The 19,607-nt window shown below is 38.5% G+C and overlaps 1 protein-coding gene across 2 annotated transcripts in view; it reads left to right on the top strand.

The window, feature by feature from the left end:
* The window catches only part of LOC309701090 (gamma-aminobutyric acid receptor subunit gamma-3-like), a 193,814-nt gene that overhangs the window by 35,924 nt on the left and 138,283 nt on the right, over positions 1–19,607 (top strand). The gene's annotated exons all lie outside the window — the stretch shown is intronic.

The following is a 19,607-nucleotide window of genomic DNA, read 5'->3' as shown; positions in this document are numbered from 1 at the left end:
AGCATCTAGACTCCACAGGGTCCTGCCCTGATTCCTATCACCACTGGAATTCTGTTTTGCTGTTATGAGAAGATAGAATTAAGCAAAACAGCTTAATTCAATTTTGTATATCAATAAATCTTGTTCAGTTCCTTTAAATTCAGTTCAATTCAACAACAATTGCCTCAGGGTGCTTCATACTGTAAAGTAAAAACCCTCCAATAATACAAAGAAAGCAGAGAAAACCCCAACAATCATATGACCCGTTTTGCAATCGTTTTGGCAACAGTGGGAAGGAAAAAGTCCCTTTTAACGGGAAGAAACCTCCAGCAGAATCAGGTTCAGGGAGGGACAACCATCTGATGCGACCGGTTATTCCTTCTAATGAGCTCTCTTTATTGAAATACCTGTAAGGTTGACCACTGAAAAAATAAAAGTACTTTGTTTCTAAAGCCTTTCTAGGGCCTCCAATATTATTGTGGTTAGCACTTTTCCATGCGAAGCAAAAGGTTGCTGGTTTGATTCCAGCTACTAGCAGAAATCCCCTTTGGGGTTGCATCCTGAAGGGGATTTAGTATAAAACGTTGTAAAGTCAAACATGCAGAGTAACTCTTTGTGGCAAGAGACAAGCCAAAAGTAGCCTTTTTAAATTTACTCTGGTCAAATGCCTTTGTTAGTTTTAAAAGAGTTTATGGAGTATTTAAAATGCAACTTTAAAATAATAGAACAGGTTATATACTAACTTTTATTTCCACTGTTCTAATTTTTACAAAATTATTTGTCATTTGTTCTCCACAGCAGTTCAATCAAATACCCATAAAAGCCTTAAAATGCCTATATGTAACAAAGAAAGAAAAAAAATTATAATAATAATAGAGAATAATGACACAGAATGGCTGTATTTTTCACAGTAATCAAAATAGAAGCTTATACTAAAGTTTAAACACATGGCTGGCTTTTCAGAAGTCTTGCTTCTTCGTGTTAAAGTAACAAAGTTGGTCGTGGGAAAGTTGCGCTGGCGCTTACTGAGAACTGAACTCTTTGACCGATCTCATGTCAGTTTAGCAAGACAGCGTGTACACTTGTGACTACATCTGATATTCCAGTGTTCTTACCCCCCCCCCCCCCCCCCCCAAAAAAAAAGAGGGGAGATTATAGCATTAGACTGTTTTGGCTGTCGTCCAAGGCCTATTAGCATAATTCTAAATTTATTCTGTGTGTCGTGGGATTAACCTGAGTGGGGACACAAAGCCCTCCATTTGCATCTATTTGCACCATAATCTTCAAATTGTGTGAACAAAGTCATAATGACTCTATGAGTCACCTCAATTCACTAAATAATTAAGGCAATAAATGAATGATAGACTACTCATTTACAAGCAACAGGAGATGAATTTTATTATTTAGGTATTCGTAGAAATGTAATTTGGGGGTTAATTCACGAAACACCCGCTTCTTTGTATGATGCTTCTTTCTATTGCCTGGTGGCGATTCATAAACAGTAAAATCTTACCCTTTGCTTGGTTCTCATTAAACTGAAGGAAGCTGAAAGAAGAACCCTTCCCCCACCCGCACTTCCTTCCAAGATCTATAATATTTGGTTCAGGGAGCTGAGTACAATCTCCACAGTACAGTGTGTGCTCGCTCAGTCTCCCACACACCCACACACAATTACACTGGACTTGCACACACACCTACAAAGCTGGGCGATATCTGTCTAAGGGGAAAGTCTTTTTATTAGGGAGTAAATGAGGTTTTTTTCCCACCCCTTATTTATGCATTCATAAAGGGAATATATGAGTTTTTACCAATCCACAAAACACCTGATGTCATCTTTTATCTCTGTCTGCTGAAATGAACGAGTTTATGTAAGACGTTTGCTAGCCAAGCCTCTCCAAGGGTCAGTCGATGAAGCTGCACACTTCAATTTAAATTATATTTGGAAGATTTTTGTCAGCAATACCCTGCTTTAAATTCATTAAATGGTAAATGGCCTGTATTTATATAGCGCTTTACTAGTCCCTAAGGACCCCAAAGCACTTTACATATCCAGTCATCCACCCATTCACACACACATTCACACACTGGTGATGGCAAGCTACATTGTAGCCACAGCCACCCTGGGGCGCACTGACAGAGGCGAGGCTGCCGGACACTGGCACCACCGGGCCCTCTGACCACCACCAGTAGGCAATGGGTGAAGTGTCTTGCCCAAGGACACAACAGCTAAGACTGTCCAAGCCGGCGCTCGAACCAGCAACCTTCCGATTACAAGGCGAACTCCCAACTCTTGAGCCACAATCACCCCATTAATGTGTACTTATAGCTAGGAGTCCAGTGCAGCCCCAGTTCTGCTGGATGACAAAGGTAAATAGGAGATCAGACAAGAGAAAGGAGGTGTAGGAGCTTTGCTTTTATTTAACAGCATGAGGCATGCGAAGTTTAACTTTTTTTTGACTTGTTTATGTTTCCTAAAATTTTAGACCTTCTAGATTAACAGATTTCATTTCTCTACCTTTATTTTCTGTGAATTTTTAACTTAAAAATATCAGACTTCTTCTTTAAATGTTATGTTTAATAACAATGCAAACAGATAAAAAAAAGTAGCATGTTCATAAATAACATGAGCTTTCAAATAAAAACACAGGTGAATCAGTCACAATTCACACAGCATTACCATCACAGGCTAAAGAAAAGTTGGAAAAGTTGGAAAAGTTGCCAGCATCTCCATGGGGGCAAATTTCGCAGGTTGACCGGCCAGGCTTCACCCCCTGAGGGTTGTGGCTGCGATGAGAGAGGCTTGCTGAGAAGGTTTGCTTGACAATTTTGGGGCAGAACAGAGTGTTGGTTGTTAAATTGCTGGTTATACATCAGAAATACATTCAAACTACCTTTCTCTGGGCTTAGTCTTGAGAGATAGTGCAGACAATGAAGGTAAGATAAATGCTAGAAATATTGGAAACTCTGGTTGTTCTTGATTGCATCATTGTTTGCCTACTTTTGTTGCATCTTTGGCTGTGTTTCTGTGTTCTGTCACATATTTACAAAAAGAAAAACACAGAAATGTAGTACAGTACAATATGAAGACAATAGCTCATTTAGGCATTGTTTAATGGTCTGCCGCATGGTTTTGCACTTTTTGTTAAAGGTAGTTGTTTCTGAGTTTATGAAACAGATTCAGTGAGAAAATCTAAGCGTTATTTGCATGTGGACACTTTATCAATTCTCTGCCTGCTTAAACTCTAATGGTCTTTTGACTTTCTTCTCTCTCTTTACTTGTACATTAAGGTCTTACTCCGAGTCTGGTAGCTGGCTTGAATACAATGCCTGCGGCTTTATATTTTTATTTTTTATTTTTTGTGCTGATTCGCAAAAAAGCATTATGTTTTAATACTGGCTCCTACTGCTTATTTCGATACTGGCTATACGCTGTATTTGTTATATTTCTAGCCATTATATATAATTCTTGCTTATTTAAGGTAAACGTATTTTGGAAGTACACATTTCACCTCGAACTAAGGAGATTGATAACACTTTTATCTCCAAATGCAGAAAATGAAGATTCCACCACTAGTTATAAGTAGCTTAGCTTAGCCCAGGGCACCAATGGTACCACTCAGCTTTCTAGTAGACACATGGTATCAATTTGAAAATTCTACACTGCCTTGTTCGCAAGCTATTGCATTCACAAGATTTTCGGAAAACTTGACCTCTGACCTTGAGGTTTAGGTCACTGAGATTTGGACTTACCCGAGATTTTCAGTAGATACACCGAAGGTATCAATATCGAAGTCCTGTTATCTCATTCACGAAAGTGGCTGTCCATGTTGCCTAGCAGGGTTACAACAATATCCCATTCCACTTTTATGGCCGTTGAGTAAAAAACGATTAAAACAGCATAGGTTTAACAAAATTCAGCACTTCCAACGTTTAAATCATGACTCACTTATGTAGTCCATGTAAAACATAAAACAACACATAACAGATTTATGTAATGCTTTCTTCTTTGGTCCAGTGCTTGCTTTTTGCCTAGGAAGTTCAGATAGCCAACAAATGGTCAAATTTACAGTAACACAAACTGGCTTTGGCATTAAAAAAGTACTGAATCACTCTTTGTGACAAGATTGCATGTAAGAGGTTATTGAACTTGCCATGTTCAATAAGTGCTTAAAGGTTTTTTTTTCTCATGATACAAAATGCAGGGAGGAGAATATTTAAATCAAGCATGCAAACTGATTAACTAATGTTTGCGACATGCAATTTACTGCTAATTGCGCATAGAAGAAAAGCAGGTCTTATTGTTTGGGCTCGATATTAAAATGAACTGACTGCAGCTGTGTTTAGAAAACAGCAACTTGTGTAATAACCTGTAAAACTAACCACACATATGAGTGCTATTTGAGGATTATGTTTACACTCTGTTTTACCCCGCATAGCATATCTGACCCTAACAGTCCAATACATTAGTGAGTTTTTGAAGCTATTTTTCAGGACTAGCTAAGTGCGATACATCAGTTTTGGTTTGTTAGCTTGTTTGGTTTTTTTGGGCAAGGGTTTTTTTTCCTCTTAAAATTCTACGAATCAGTACAGCTTTTTCTTTTTAGTGAAGATAAAGGAAGGTAGGAGCTGGAATATACTGAACTTAATTTTTTTTATTAAAGTTATTTCAATAGGGTATTGCAATGATTTGTCAAACTATGTGTGTTGACAGGTTTTCATATAAAACATGGTTCCAACTCAATAAAAGTGCTGTGCTTAAATCTGTATCTTGCAGATTTACACACAGAAACCAGATCTCCCACAAGACTTCTTTCTAAGGAGCATCAAATCTGTCAAATTAGGCAGGACTCACATCCTATACATCATCTTTGATAACTCAGCTGCTCTGAACTTACAGTATCTGCCAGAGGTGAAACTGTCAACTGATGCTTTTTTCCCCTTCTTTTTTTATTTGAATGGTAGAATTTAGCCATAAACATAAACAAAGCCTGTGCATGAAGGACAACCGTTTCCCAGTAGTCGGGTGATTGCAGCTGCTGTCCCTCTCAGCAGTGCAGATGGCTCGCTGCAGCTTGTCCTTGGAGTGGGGAGCTGCTGAAATGTTACAGATGTGGGTCAAATAGCATTTGGCAATCATTTTTAGACTCTACTTCTTCCTGCTTGCAAGAACCAGATGGCTGCTGTTCATCATGTGCAGCAAGCCGCTTTAGTCATTTAAAAATTTCTTTAAGGCAAAAAATGGTCTCACTGGTGGAGTTTAAACCCCATCAGGAACAACCAGTTTGATGATATCTGTTTTCAGATTTCAAAGCTAAAAACTGTGGTGAGTGGTTTCAGGGTGTGGCCAACGCGTCTGTGTTGATATAAATTAAAAGAGTCAACCATTCAGTGCTCATTTTACTAGCCAATCACTGTGCCCCAGGGCAGCTGTGGCTACAATGTAGCCTGCCATCACCAGTGTGTGAATGTGTGTGTGAATGGGTGAATGACTGAATGTAGTGTAAAGCGCTTTGGGGTCCTTAGGGACTAAGTAAAGCGCTATACAAATACAGGCCATTTACAGGCCATTTTAACTGGCTGGGAAAAATCAAACTCTTTCTTTTTCCTTCTCTGTAACCTTAATCCAGGTGTTTCTGCTGTCTGTTTCCATGGTTACAGCAGGAACAGCCAGTAAGAGGAGGCATCATGTTAAAAATTTGCCAAAATGTAAATAAATAGGTTATAGGATGAAAACCCTGAGGCATTGTCACCTTTAGTCACATTTCTTCACAAAATCTTGACCACTGCTCACAGGTGTTACTTTCACCCAGTGAGCACATTTCAACGCCTGGCACCTTTGTTGAATACGTCACTTGGCAGTAAATGAGAAACTAAGCATCGGAGGTTAGGGTTAAAACAAAATCATGACAATCTTATTTTCCTCTGGACTCCAACTTCATGTTCTGCCTCTCTAAAAACACCTTTATTTAAGCTGAGCTCCAAGGATTGGCTTTAGGATTGTTGCTAGACATATAGCTTCAGAATAAAGGCTGATGACGAAGGGCTTTGTTCTATATGCAAAAGAAGAGGTACCACACACTTACGTCAACAATATTTTTTAAGACACTTGACTTGTTAGGAAAGCTATACCTGGGTTTGTCATTGGGCATATGTGTCTTGATGTAATTAAAAGCAAAACTGCAAATCTTCATTTCAAATAATTTTTGAAAAAATAAGACCTACAGGTGTGCACGCGTGTGTTTTTCCTAGTTCTCAAGTTACGCAACTGTTCTCATCCAGACAGAGGAAAACTTGAAATGGAGAGAGCTGAGGTTGGCCCAGACATTTGGCTCAAGTGCTAAGTAAATAAATCCATTATCTAACAAATTGACTCGACTCATTTCATTAAGACTCGGTTTAGAGAGCTTTTTTAAAAAAAAAATCGATATGACTTAATTCCTTTAGCTCTGTTTTTGTTTTCTGATGCTCCTGTTTGACATTTTTTGGTCATCAAGATTTTTTTGCGTGCTTTTGTATGTGTTATGGAGATTTGCTGTTTTGCAGTGAGTGGTGCGGTGCTGTGTGGGTGCTGAGAAGCGCTGGAAAAGACAGACCAAAGAAGTTTTTTCTCCATCGGAGCTGCAGCTGTTATATACACAAATATTAGGTGGTGCTGTGAGAGTTTGAGATTTAATACTACATGCACATTACATGTTATTTAATTGTGGGTTCCTGCTGAGAAATGTCCAAACCAAACTTAGAGTCTATTAACTGTAAAATCTTTTTTTAAAAAGCTATGCCTATTAACTTGTGTGCCCTTTAAATTTGTTTATGTTATAGTTTTTGTAAAATTATGAATATAGACTCTCTACCTCCCTTCACTCCATTTAGAGTTAATTTGCCGAAAAGAGCTGACTGACAACATTAGTGCATTAAAAAATGTTATCAGACATTCATTAGCATTTAAGAGAATTCTTTTTGTTACAGTAAACACAAAATATGATGTCGTGATAGCCATAATCAACACATACTGGGAGTCAAACTCCAAAAATTGTTACTTCAGTCCTCCTCTGACAGCATCATCTTCCCAGATGGTTCAGTCCAGTACCATCTGGAAAGATGTCCTTGGAAACTGTTTGTAAAAAGGGCATACGGTTTCAAAAAAACACACCACACATGATCAGATGAACCATCTGTCTGTAACCCTTTGTAATAACCATTACTCATACACTAATAAACTGAAAACTGAAGACTAAACTTTACTAAATAGTTTACTAATAAAAAGCAGTGGGAAGAACACTAACAGTTTGTGTCATTTTTTTAATTCTAACAACAATAGATAAGGTTTCATTTTGATGACATTTATATGGTTTTATTTTTTATTATATTTTAGTTTGTATTTTTTGATTGTTCTCAGAGCCAGTCCTCAATCCCAGTTTGTTGTTTCAAAGCTGCTGGGATCTGAAAGATACCCACAAGGGTTTGATTAGTATTGGTAATGCATGTGTTATAGTGATGTGTCGGTCACGAACGAAACGACTCGTAGAGCCGGATCTTTGAAGTGAACAACGCGAGCCGTGAGCTTTTGTTTTTGTTTTCTTTCTCTCACCCTCTCTCTCGCACTATTTTTCCGCTTCACTCCGCACGCGAGCCTTGTGCTTTACGCTGGGAAGAGGGGGGAGGGGCGGTAGTTACACTTGCAGTAGCACAGGACCAGAGCGGGAGAGAGAGAGAAAGAGAGCCAGGGACTCAACGTCACATTAGAAAAGTATAGTAATCATCCACAACTATTTTCAGTTGCGGATGATAAAGGATTTATTCATGCAGGCCCATATGACAGAGAATGTGCATCTTCTTTTTGTTTTCATATTTTTTCATATTTATATTTAATTGTGTTGTGATTTGCAGTGTTTTGTGTTGTTTCACTTTAAATTTGTAAGGAAAAAGCTGAAAATTTAAATAGTTAAAAGTTAAAATGTAAATAGTTGGTTTTTGTATTATATGATTTATTTATTACATTTTATGTGGAGTGAATAAATAAAAGTATATTGACGGTGGCCCGTAGAGACAAAGGACGTACAAACTCCAAAACAATTAAACTCCATAGAACGTACAAAACACAACAGAAGTGCTCCAGGATGCTAGGGGCAGTGTTAGGCTTTTGTTACCTAGTGGCTACACAAGCCAGGAAGTACCAGTGACCGGATTTGGTGTGAGGTAGTAACAGGTAAATGAACATTTGTTTAAATTATTTGAATATATATGAGTGCCTGTGTATAAATACACAAACAATACACATATGCTTTCAATTATGTAATTTAAGTGATCCAGGTAGCTGTTTTGGAAGTTCAGTTAACGCTAGAAATGTGCTTTTTGGAGTTTGTAGTGCTTTGTCTCTAGGGGCCACCGTATATATTTATATATAAACATATATAAATAAAACCACAGGTTTGGTTTTTTTCTACATTAGTAATTCCTTTTGTGCATAATTTTATATTATTGTTAATAATAAGTTAATTAAAGCAACAAAACAACCTGAAGAGCCAGTTGGGAGTCGAAAGAGCCAGTTCTCTAAAAAGAGCCGGAAATCCCATCACTAATGTGTTACAGCAATTCTGAGAACAGCCTCACTGCTGTTGTATTTTAACCCAATCTGCTATCGTTTCCCAGACCTAACAAAGTAGTTTTGTGCCTGAACCTAGCCAAACAACTAACCACAGTAAAAGTACAGTGAACATAAACATAAATAGTTAAAAAGTTAAACTTAACATTAACCTTGGCTTCCAAGTTTCCAGTGGGGTTATTTACACTGTAGCCACCCCATCTGAATTAAGTGACCATTATTTTTTTATAACAAGTAGTTATTAAACATGGCTCTAAAATTTGCAGGCTGAAGTACTGTAAAAGTTAGCAAGCACTCAGGGCAAACCAAGGCAACTTTATATTGTTTTTGTGATTTGGTGCTATATAACTAAATATGAACTAAACTGATTAGAATTGATTAGATTCCATTCCTCTAATGTCACATGTAAAAACAACCACCTTGGCCACTGTTCTTAACAGGGTTTTGTTTCACTAGAACTACTGTTTCGCTACAGCGTATACTTACAGGATAGATTCTCGTGTAAGCTTGTTAATCTTCCAAGATGTACCTCAAAAGGTAAAGTGTTCTTTTCTGCTGATTACACTTTGTTTTCTAATCAACATGCTTTGCTCCAAAGTGGAGAAAGAAAAAGCAAAAGGTAACCTCTGCAACGTCTGCCCTTGTGTTGACACGCTTCAGTCAATCTGTAATGCCAAAAGGGTGTTTTGAGATTCTACCAACAAGGACTACGTGGCCTAGTTATGATTACCACAAAGGAGCTGACACAAATACTCCACTTGTCACCTCTTATTTACATGAGTTCCATTATGACGAGTGTGGCTATATATTACACTAACAATAAAAGATCATTACAAACGTCAAAGCAGAAATGTACAAACAGCGATTTATTTTTATATTCAAATTACACGTTTCACTATTGTATTAGTTTTTTGTTTTTTTTAAAGAACACTCATGTGTAGTTTTAAAAATGATAGGGGCACAGAGTAGAAAATGCAAGACAGGTTGATTTGATAGTTACTAATCTTTACTCTAAATAAGAGCATTAATGATTTCCATATTACATCTGGACTAGATAATTAGCTGAAGCCTTTCAAATTTGAACAACTAATAATTGAGATTCTATTTATTAAAACTAGTTAAGTTTTAGAAAACTATCTTCACGGTATGCAGTAAAAAGTAAAAACTTTGCTGGAAATATATTCAGTTTATTTTTTTGTTGTTTCACTGACATAAATTGCCCATTTGAACCCAAGCTAAAGGTAATGTTAGCAGTAAAGCTTCACACAGTAATGGTGAAACAGAGGTCATGCATGAAATGATCTGTGATCGGCGTGGATGACACGGGCTGTTCCAGTGCAGCATCGAGTATTGAGTGATGGATTACAGTGTGTGCATACTACTCTGTAATTGGCATTTACTGGGTGACCTATAACTGATTAATTAACTGTTGGTCTTACGTGGTTTCTGGACTACTTTGAAATTTTAAACCTCATTTAAAATGATTATCAATGCAAGCTTTTCTTGCAGCTTATACTTAAAAGGAAATGATAATGACAATAATTGTAATAATTTAAAATAACACACACACTGGCTTAAAATAAGAAACATTTCAAGTTTTGCTGACCTTCCGATCCACCCTGACCACCTCCCTACATATGCTTTGTTTCTCCTGTAGTTGTTGCTCCAGCCACCAGAGGGCACTGTGACAATTAAATCATCAAATGTTACCTCAAGCGAATAGCTAGAAAATATTGTGGATCACTTTTAGGAGAAAGGACACACTCAGTTATTTAAAAGCACATTTTCAAGGTCAGATGATGATGAGGCTCCTTGGAAATGCATTTGACAGCCCACGGAGGCCTGCCATATTTCCATTGCAGTGCTCCTTGGATACTGAACATATGGGAGTTGAATGGTCAGCTGGGATATGCACGCTTGCATGTACACACAAGAGTGTTTGCTGTGGTTGACAATCCGCGATGCATTTGTCATGCCAGCCAGGCCAAGCAGGCATAAAAGCCCTTTCTTCTTAATCGAGCCCCACAGGGTAACTGGGTAATACAGATGGGGCCTGTCATGCTCTTCTAAAAAGCAACACAAGGAGGAGGATGAGCAACATGAAGTGGAAGAAGAAATCATCTGGCCTGTGTGGATCACGTTTCTCGATTAAGAGGAGAAAACTGGGTTGGTAGATTCGAATAGATAGGTAGCTGTTGTACTTTCTTTCCATATTAATAAGAACATGGTTCTTCTGAACTTCATTTTTCTCTGTGGGGGGATTAAAGAGGGCAAAGAAGCTCTGACTATAGAAAAAAGAACAGCGTCATGATTATAAATGCACCATCGCACATAAATCTGCCGTGCGTTATTTGGTCATACGTCAGGTCAGCTCATGTTTTGCGAGGCTGTGCTTGTTCGAAGGCTCACTCTCACTTTCAAAGGGAGGAAAAATAAATGATTGAAGGGGGGGGGGGGGGGGGGGGGCTGGAAGCACTGTAATGTAGCTCTTTCCTTTTTCCAGTGATAAAGAATACTTTACTTGTCTATGTCAAGCATATCTTATGGAGAGTCTCAGTGTTGCTGTCTGCCATGATCAGCCACTGTGGTGTAAATTAAGGACAATTCCCGTGAGGTTGTCACACTTGCTTAGTTGTAATAGATCAGCTTCCCACCCAGTGCTCCCCTTCCCCCGTTTCCTCTGTAAATGGATCTCACAGGAGGGACAGTGATGCTCACCAACACCTTGATTACCTCCAGGTGTTTCTCCCTCACAGTCCAAAGACATGCAGATCACTCCGGCTGCAGGGTACAGTACATGGCCCAGAGGTTTAAACGTTTTTATTTCTGTTTTTGTCTGCTGGTGGCACACTGGCAGCATCTCCTGAAGGGCTTTCCCACTATATGCTGGAGTACTCTCTTGTTACTCTGAATTAACAATGAATACATTGTGGTTATGTATTGTCTTGTACACCTTCAGTGCCAGCTTCCTCCAAATGGACAATAAAGATTTGATTCTAAGCCTGAACTTGGGCTCGATGCCCAGTAAAGGTGCCAAAAAAAAAAAATTCAAAAGAAGCCCTCTGGGGACTTGAAAATGATTAAAAGCAAAAGATTAACATAAATACTTCTCCTCAAAGCACACGTATCTATGTGGCCAAAATATTGTCTTCCACCAAAGAGATAATGCCATCTAGCACCGCTTCCAGTTACTTTCTATTGAACCCAGCAGCTGTAAATGTGTGTGGTAAGCCACTGAGGGATGGTACCTTATTGACTTATTGTGTACAGAGCATGCTGTGAGCTTTACAGAAAAGAGAGCCCGACTAAGCATCTTAATGAGCAAATCAGCTCTTTGTTAACAGGAAAGAGGCACATGGACCAGGCAAAAAACATGTCATTTCATGATTTTGTGTGGTGAAAGGCTCCTGTGTCTTACTGCGATTTTCCTGGACATCTTCAACTTCTGGACTCCTTTTGGCTAAAGGGGTATTTGAATTTTTCCTTTGAACTGAGCAAATATATCAAAGATGCAGTACACAGGAGATATATCTTAAGAGAATCCCTTTCATGCTAGGGTTCGAAATATTTATCATGAACATTACACGTTTTCAGTAACAGTATATATAAAAAAAAAAGGATTTAAAAAGTCAAACAAAAGGTGGGTGGGCTTGAGTAGGTTTGCCTCCAAGCAGTCCTTTGGCCCTTTTAAGATGTTTACATTGGCTGTAAACAACGCTAGATGGTAGGAAAAAACTCATGATGAAGCTCTGGTTTTAGAGACAACTGTTTTTTAATTTAAATGGCAACAACAGCAGCCTGATTATAACTGGGGGGGATAACAAAATTAATAGTTCTTACCACCATTTTAATGATATATCAGTAATGAAGCTCAGAGCTGCAATGGGTACCTGCACCGTAGCAGCGAGCATAAATGGACGAAGCTGAGTGATGATGTCACTGAATGAAATTTTAACCTCCTATGACCTGGCGTCCACATATGTGGATATCACATTTTGGGATGTCTAGACCAAAATAATAAATTCTGTTCTACAAGGTCCTGATATATACTTACGAGGACATCATACTGCCACTGTTCTATCGAAATTTTAAACACGTCCTCATATGTCAATCTAATTTTTCTCAGAAACAAAAAACAGGTAAAAAAAACAAAACAACTAAATGTGGAAATTCATTGTTTTCGGAGGTTAAAGGGTACCAGTGGTGGCTGAGGTCATGGTGCTATGGAAAAATATTAGAGAAAATAATATTAGAGAAAATAACCTTGGCACTTTCTTTCTTCCATTTTCCCCCCTTCTCCAGCACTAAACAAGTTGTTTTAAATTCAACAAGTGCTTAGCAGGATCTGACACTTGGAGTGGGTGATCAAAGTTTTCATAAGCTCATCAGTGAAATGATCAAATCTGTAGGTTTCTACTGAATTACTATGGAGAAATACTACCAAACAGGATGTTTTGGAAAAAATATTATGGCCGCATACCATGGAGCACTGGAACAGAAATCCCCCACAGTGATCCAACTCCCTCCCAAAAGGCTGCCGGGTTGGAGAGGTCAGATCCTGAAACACCGGAGATGTGGTAGGTGGTGTTTTTTGGAGCAGATGCATAAGCAGGTGTGGAAGTTTCAGATGAGGGAGCAGAAATCAACGTAGCATGGATAGAGTGAATCATGTTAAACATTTGCTTAAGGCACTGATTGGTAACACTCCTGCTGCTCACACAGAAAGCAGAGCCTGATCATGTTGGCCATGCAGCGTGCCTTGTTCAGAGTCAGACAGAGCTGTGCAAAGTCCATATGGCCAGATTGTTCTGTCATAGCCAAGTAAGGCAGTAATGGAGAGCTCTCTAAAGTAAGACCAAGAACTGACAGTACGCAGCTTAAAGGATCTATTAACAGGAAACTCAAGGTATACCTAGAGCCTTACCAACAGGGATTCGGGGGTCATGTAAATAGGCAAACGGACTGATTCTTATATAGCACTATTCTCCTCTCCTGGAACACTCAAAGCACTTTATACAACATGTCACATTCACACAACCACTTTCTTCTATGGTTTTTCAGTGCTTCTCAAGCTAACATTCACACACATTCATACTTGAATGGATGCATTGGACAGCAACTTGGGGTTAGTATCTTGCCTAGACTGGGGGAGCTGGGGGACCAGGGATCGAACCACTAACCGTCCAATAGATGACCTGCTCTACCTCCTGACCTACAGCCTCCCCAAGGGTCATGACTCAGGGGCCACTGTCTATCAGAAAAGAGAGGGGAATTACTCTGTGTGGTTTGAGGAATAGAAGCCTTAATGGGTCCATTAGATTTTCTAGAACAAAAGGGGTGGAAAGGTGTTTTTTCAGTGGACGTGGACCAGCTAGGAGGTAACAGGTGTTCCTGGTCCCAAAAAGTTGATTTCGTTCATCTGGAAGTAGCATTTACAGTGGGAGAAACGTTTCATCACTCTTCCAAGTGACTTTTTCAGTCTCAGCTGAATGCAAATTTCCCTGATCTTATGAACAGTACACTTGTGTAATGACTGAAACTAGCACCACTGATGAACAGTGAGGAGTGAGGTCAACCTTTCAGTGACCACTGATCAATGGTCAGTGGTCCATTGAAGGAATGCTTTTCAGAGACAGAGAAACCGGCAAATCACAAAGAAACACAGGACTCAAATGAAAACCGGATAACTGCAAACAGTCTGGTGGAAAGTGGAGCTTGAACTAATCGCTAAATGGTCACCAAATTTCTGATTATAATCAGATGCATTGGCTAAAGGACCGGAAAGCAGAAGTTTCCACCAGCAGGTGGAGCCCATGGCAGAACCTGCCCATCCGCAGCTGAAAACAAAAACATTACAGAGGGAAAGAAAACAGAGGAACCCTTGACCAGCCCAGGATCATGACATTCAGAGAGTAAATGACAAGTTTTTGCAGACACATTGGTGACTTTCATCCAAACTATGGGTGACTGTGGCAACAAGCTGCCAGTGACCAAAGCAATCACAATGAGATGTTTGGTGCAGCTCCCTCTCTTTGTCACCTAGCAATTAAAAGCACCCACTTGCCAACTGATTAGAGAACACATGTTTTTACACAAAAAATACACATTTTGGCAACAAGAGGGTGCCAGCAGATCTTGGACTGGTCTTTAGCCCTTTGTGACTTAGGCCTAACGTGCTCATAATGACGACCTTAAAATTCAGCAGAGCAAATGTTAATCACGCTCATCATCTTGGCTTAGCGTGAGATACTATCACCATCTGCTTATCTGAAAAGCAGCAGTAAAGATGCACTCTAGCTGAGACCTATTGGAATGTCCTTGGTTAAAGCTCACACAAAATGAAAGTAGGGGCCATAAATGAAGAACATAAAACCTCTGAAACAAAATCTTACTTAATTGTTGAGGACAGCAGGTGACAGTTGTCGCAGACATTCGTTAACATGGTTAGTTATGCTGAAGGTCAGGAAATCAGATTCATTTAGGTGTACCCACTGGAAACCATGAATGCCTCCATTAAAAAACTGCCAATCTATCTAATAGGTGGTGAGGTATTTCCTCTGCAAATGAACAGTTTGAAATCCTACTAGATACAAAACAAGGGTATAACAAAAGATGAGTTGATGCATCATCTGTATAAAATTTGTATATATATCAAACGCTTCAGCACTATAATACAGTGGTGAAACTGAGCACTCCTGTAGATAAATAGAGTCAAGATATAATCGCAGAAAACATTTTCCTTGGTGTAGTAAGCTGAATTGCAGACCTCACCGAAATCTTGCTAATTTCAAAAAGTGCAACTGGCTTGTTGTCCCGCATTGTCCAGTTGGTGGAGCAGAACATGCTCTTGGACTTGAATCAACGCCTCTCGGCAGACCTTCGCCGGCTCAAACTGTTTGCGTCAGCGGGACGGTGCAGCAGGTCCCCCGGGGACAAAACACACAGATGTGCACATATTTACACACCCACATGTACTTGAATCTCTGCTACTCATATCAGCATCACAGAGCACACCAAAACCATATGACTGTGAAGAGGCTGATGATTTAACAACAGAGAAAGTCTTAAGCATCAACGAACCATAATGGAGAAAAGAGCTGAAAGTAATGTAGGCCGCGGGTTCATTAAGTGGTTCGTTCTGCAACATGTGACAACTTACATTATTAGATTACATGCAAACTGTCATCCGCTTAGTGCTCTTAATTGATAGTGTGGCTGTCTGTGGATATATAAAAAAGAGTGAAAAGAAAAGCTTCCAATTACTGCCCACTGCTTTAACTTAAGACTTTCTCCTCACTTGTCTTTTTAATCAGCTGGGGAGATTTAGCCTGAAATATATTTTCTTTGTCAGCATCAGCCTGCTTCATTTTCTTTCTGTCTCAGACAATCACACCTTGAAGCTGCTCACTGAAAAAAAAAAAGATATTCTTGGATAGTGAGCAGTATAGCTAATCAGGGATGGGGGTTAAGCAGTGTGCTTAAAGGCACTTTTTCTTATGGAAAGAACTGGTATAAATGTGGAAAGATCAAATATCATTTTTGGACTTTTACAGTCAACAACACACTGAACCTGACTTCTAATATTCACAGCAGCAGTGGTTCAGTGTAACACTGGAAACGTTCAATACCTGTGTACCACAGTGAAAATATGGGTTGCAATATAATGTTTTTTCTTGCTTATAGTTAATGTCAAATGCTTCAAATATATTTATGAAGCATGCTGTTTACATAACCAAAAACTAAACAAGCAGATGCTTTGACTCATGTCAAAGTTGCAGTTTCCATGAGCTTAGCTCCAGCAAACCCAAAATGACTTGAATCCATAACAGCTGTCAGCACTTTTATGTTTTACAGTTACTAAAGTCTGGTATTTAGAATAAAGTCAAAAATATTTATTTCTTATAAAGTTTCAAATATATATATATTTTAACTTTCCTGATTTAAATTCAAAGTCAGTTTCTACAGTAGTAAACACTGACTTCATTATCCATCTGTGCCAAATCAAATATGCGGATCCATCCACAGCGGTGACCCTGTGGGAAATAAGAGAGCAGCTGAAAGCACTGCAGTCCTGGGCATGGATGTTTACCACAGCTATATAAAGGGGGTGACCTTTCTTGTGTACCAAATATGGCAGTGATGACAAGATGTTAAATTGCACAATAGATTGAGGCAAATGTGTGAATTATTTAACAGAGAGAATTCCCGAACAAAAGGAAAACAAACTTTTAAAAAAATATGAGTAAAACATGAAACTGCTTCTCAAATTATGGTTGAGCCTCTAAAAATTGGGAGGCGGTGTATAAAAACTACAGTAATTCCTAAATGGTGAATGCAATAATTTATTTAAACCCACTGTATTTAAAGCTGAAAATCTCCACTGTTATGGTGTTTAAAATAAATAGATTTTTTTTTTTAAATTGTGCATTTATTCAAATATTTAGGTACCCAACTGTGGATATTAAGAGATTAGTTTGTGTACTGCTGAAAATGAAGTAGTAGGCATTAAAAGCATGTTTTGATTGTTTCATATTTTATATTCTTTATATTCAGAAATGTTTGAACTATGTGAGAATATGATGAGGACAACATCTGTGCCAAACATAGAATTCAAGAAGCGTCTAAAGTAAGAGTACAGACGCATTTCAAACTGTCCCACGTTTCAACAGATGCACGACTGAGATTCTGACAACCACACGATTCATCATAAAAACAACGTGATACCCATTTATAGGTTCAGGTACAGGATACTAAATATGGCTGAAAGAGTTTGTCTGACATTTTTTAAGTTTACAGTTCAATTCAGTTTTATTTATATAGTGCCAAATCACAACAAAGGAGTTTTTCCTTCCCACTTGACAGTGGGAAGGAAAAACTCCTTTGTTGCAGGAAGAAACCTGCTTTAGAGCCAGGCTCAGGGAGGGGCAGCCATCTGCTGTGACTAGTTGGGAGTCGAGATGGACTATTCAAGGAAATGTTAGTTTCCTTAAGACCTACTAAAGGAATTGCATGATGTTTTTTTTTCTTTTTCGTTATTGGATAGTGGATTAGTGAAGATTATACAGGAAAGCGACGAAAGAGCACTGGAAGACAGCAGCAAAGGGCTGAGGGTAAGCTCTGTTTTAGGCATATAGCCATATGGTTCAACCAGTGTACTAAACTGGTGTCCAACATTGCGTGATTATCTGCTTGAAGCCACAATCTGTGCATATGGACAATTAAACGTCAGCTTTAATAGAACAGGCACACTTTGCTCTGTCAGTTCAGTTCTCTAATGTACTGACCTCAGAACAGCTTTCCCTTGTTCTCTCGCTGCACTTCAATGCTGCGGTCTGATAATGTGAAACACTGCAACTTTAGCCATTATTCTACTCTCACCAGGGAAATGGCTGCTGTAAGATAACACAGTGCCAGCAGACCGAGCGCAAAATGGATATAAATAATAAATGTGAGTAAAAGGAGTACAAATATGTATAAGGCATTAATTAACAGTGATAAACCGTACCAGTGATTGATGCTGGACTGTGTTACGATACCTTTCAGATATCCTGCTCATGCATTCAGTGTAAAATACTCAAAGCCAAACATTGAGCTGAATGAGCACTTTGCAGCTACTATATTGTTTGGGCCACAGGTGAAAGTACAAGTCACAGCTGTGAGCATTAAGCACCTGATACATGCTTATTATGAACTGATTTCCTTTGGTTCGCTTAATATGGTTACAGCATTAAAGTGCATTATATCAGTGACGATGTGAAGGCTAACCTTTTTACTACCTTTTTCATACTGAAACCACAAGCACTGCTCATCTTTACAACAATAGCTCCTTAATGTATCGACACATGAATCATTGCTCTGCTTGCTTTTTTGTTCCCAGCTAATAACTCCCCTCCCTACACTGCCTTGTGAACACTCACAAACCCCTGATTTGTGGCCATTAACAGCTGTTTTATAGGCTGTAAATCAGTATATGCCAGAGCCAGATTAATCTGCCAGTGATTCCAAAATATGAAGCTACTATTGGATACCTCACAACACTAAACACGTTTCCTTTTTTTGTCAAATGGCAAGAAACCCACTACTGCACATGTCAAATGATGATTTGTTGGTCCATTAATCAACTGATAATCATTTGTGAACAATTTTGATAACTCATTATGGTTTTTTTTGCTAGCTTCTCCGACCTCCATGATAGTGACGATTTCATATGTTAAATTCCCTGGAACATTTCAATAATGTTTTAATTAAAAAGCACTGATGCATTCTTAAAGATAAATCATGATCATGATCTTCCAAACAGAAAAGACAAAAGAGATGAAGGATTCCTCACAGTTTGTGTGTTTATTCAGCAGTGCAAATGTCGCGCACGGTTGGGTTTATGATTTACTAAATTGTGGTATGCAAACCTTTTTACTTTTGGTGTGAGTGAAATATGCATAAAAAGACTTTCAAAATGATTTTCCCACCCTCTGCCCCTCTTTCGTATGACTGCCACACTTAATGTTACTGGGCTACAGCACTGATAATCTTATAATACCCAGTAAGAATGGATAGGACCAGTGATGGAACCTAATTTACTCAAGCACCTAAAGTACAGTTTTAATGTACTTTTTCATTATTTAAACATTTCTATGTTATACTGCTTTCTAATTGATGTGAATATTGTATTTTTGTAATATAACACTATTAAAAAAAAACTTTATTTTCTGATTTTAAAATATAAATCAACTAATATATAATGATTCTGTATTATTATGGGCAAAGCTACCTAGCAGTAAAAAGGTAACTTAGTCATCCTTATCTGCAACATTAAAAGTTATATATACATTAATAAATTACTAATTAGACTTTAATAATGAAATATATACAATAGAGTACTTTAACTGCATTCACTGGGCCCTCTTTAGGTACACCTATTCAACTGCTTATTAGTGCAAATAAATCAGCCAATTAAATGGCAGCAACTCAGCGCATTTAGGCATGTAGGTCCGCATGTACAATATGAATCCTCCACAGATCAAACCTT

The sequence above is a fragment of the Aulonocara stuartgranti genome (genome assembly GCF_965226115.1).
Source record: "Aulonocara stuartgranti genome assembly, chromosome: 23".
Classification (NCBI taxonomy): Eukaryota; Metazoa; Chordata; class Actinopteri; order Cichliformes; family Cichlidae; genus Aulonocara; species Aulonocara stuartgranti.
The sequence above is the reverse complement of the archived record's forward strand: the minus strand, read 5'-3'. Positions and strand labels throughout refer to the sequence as shown.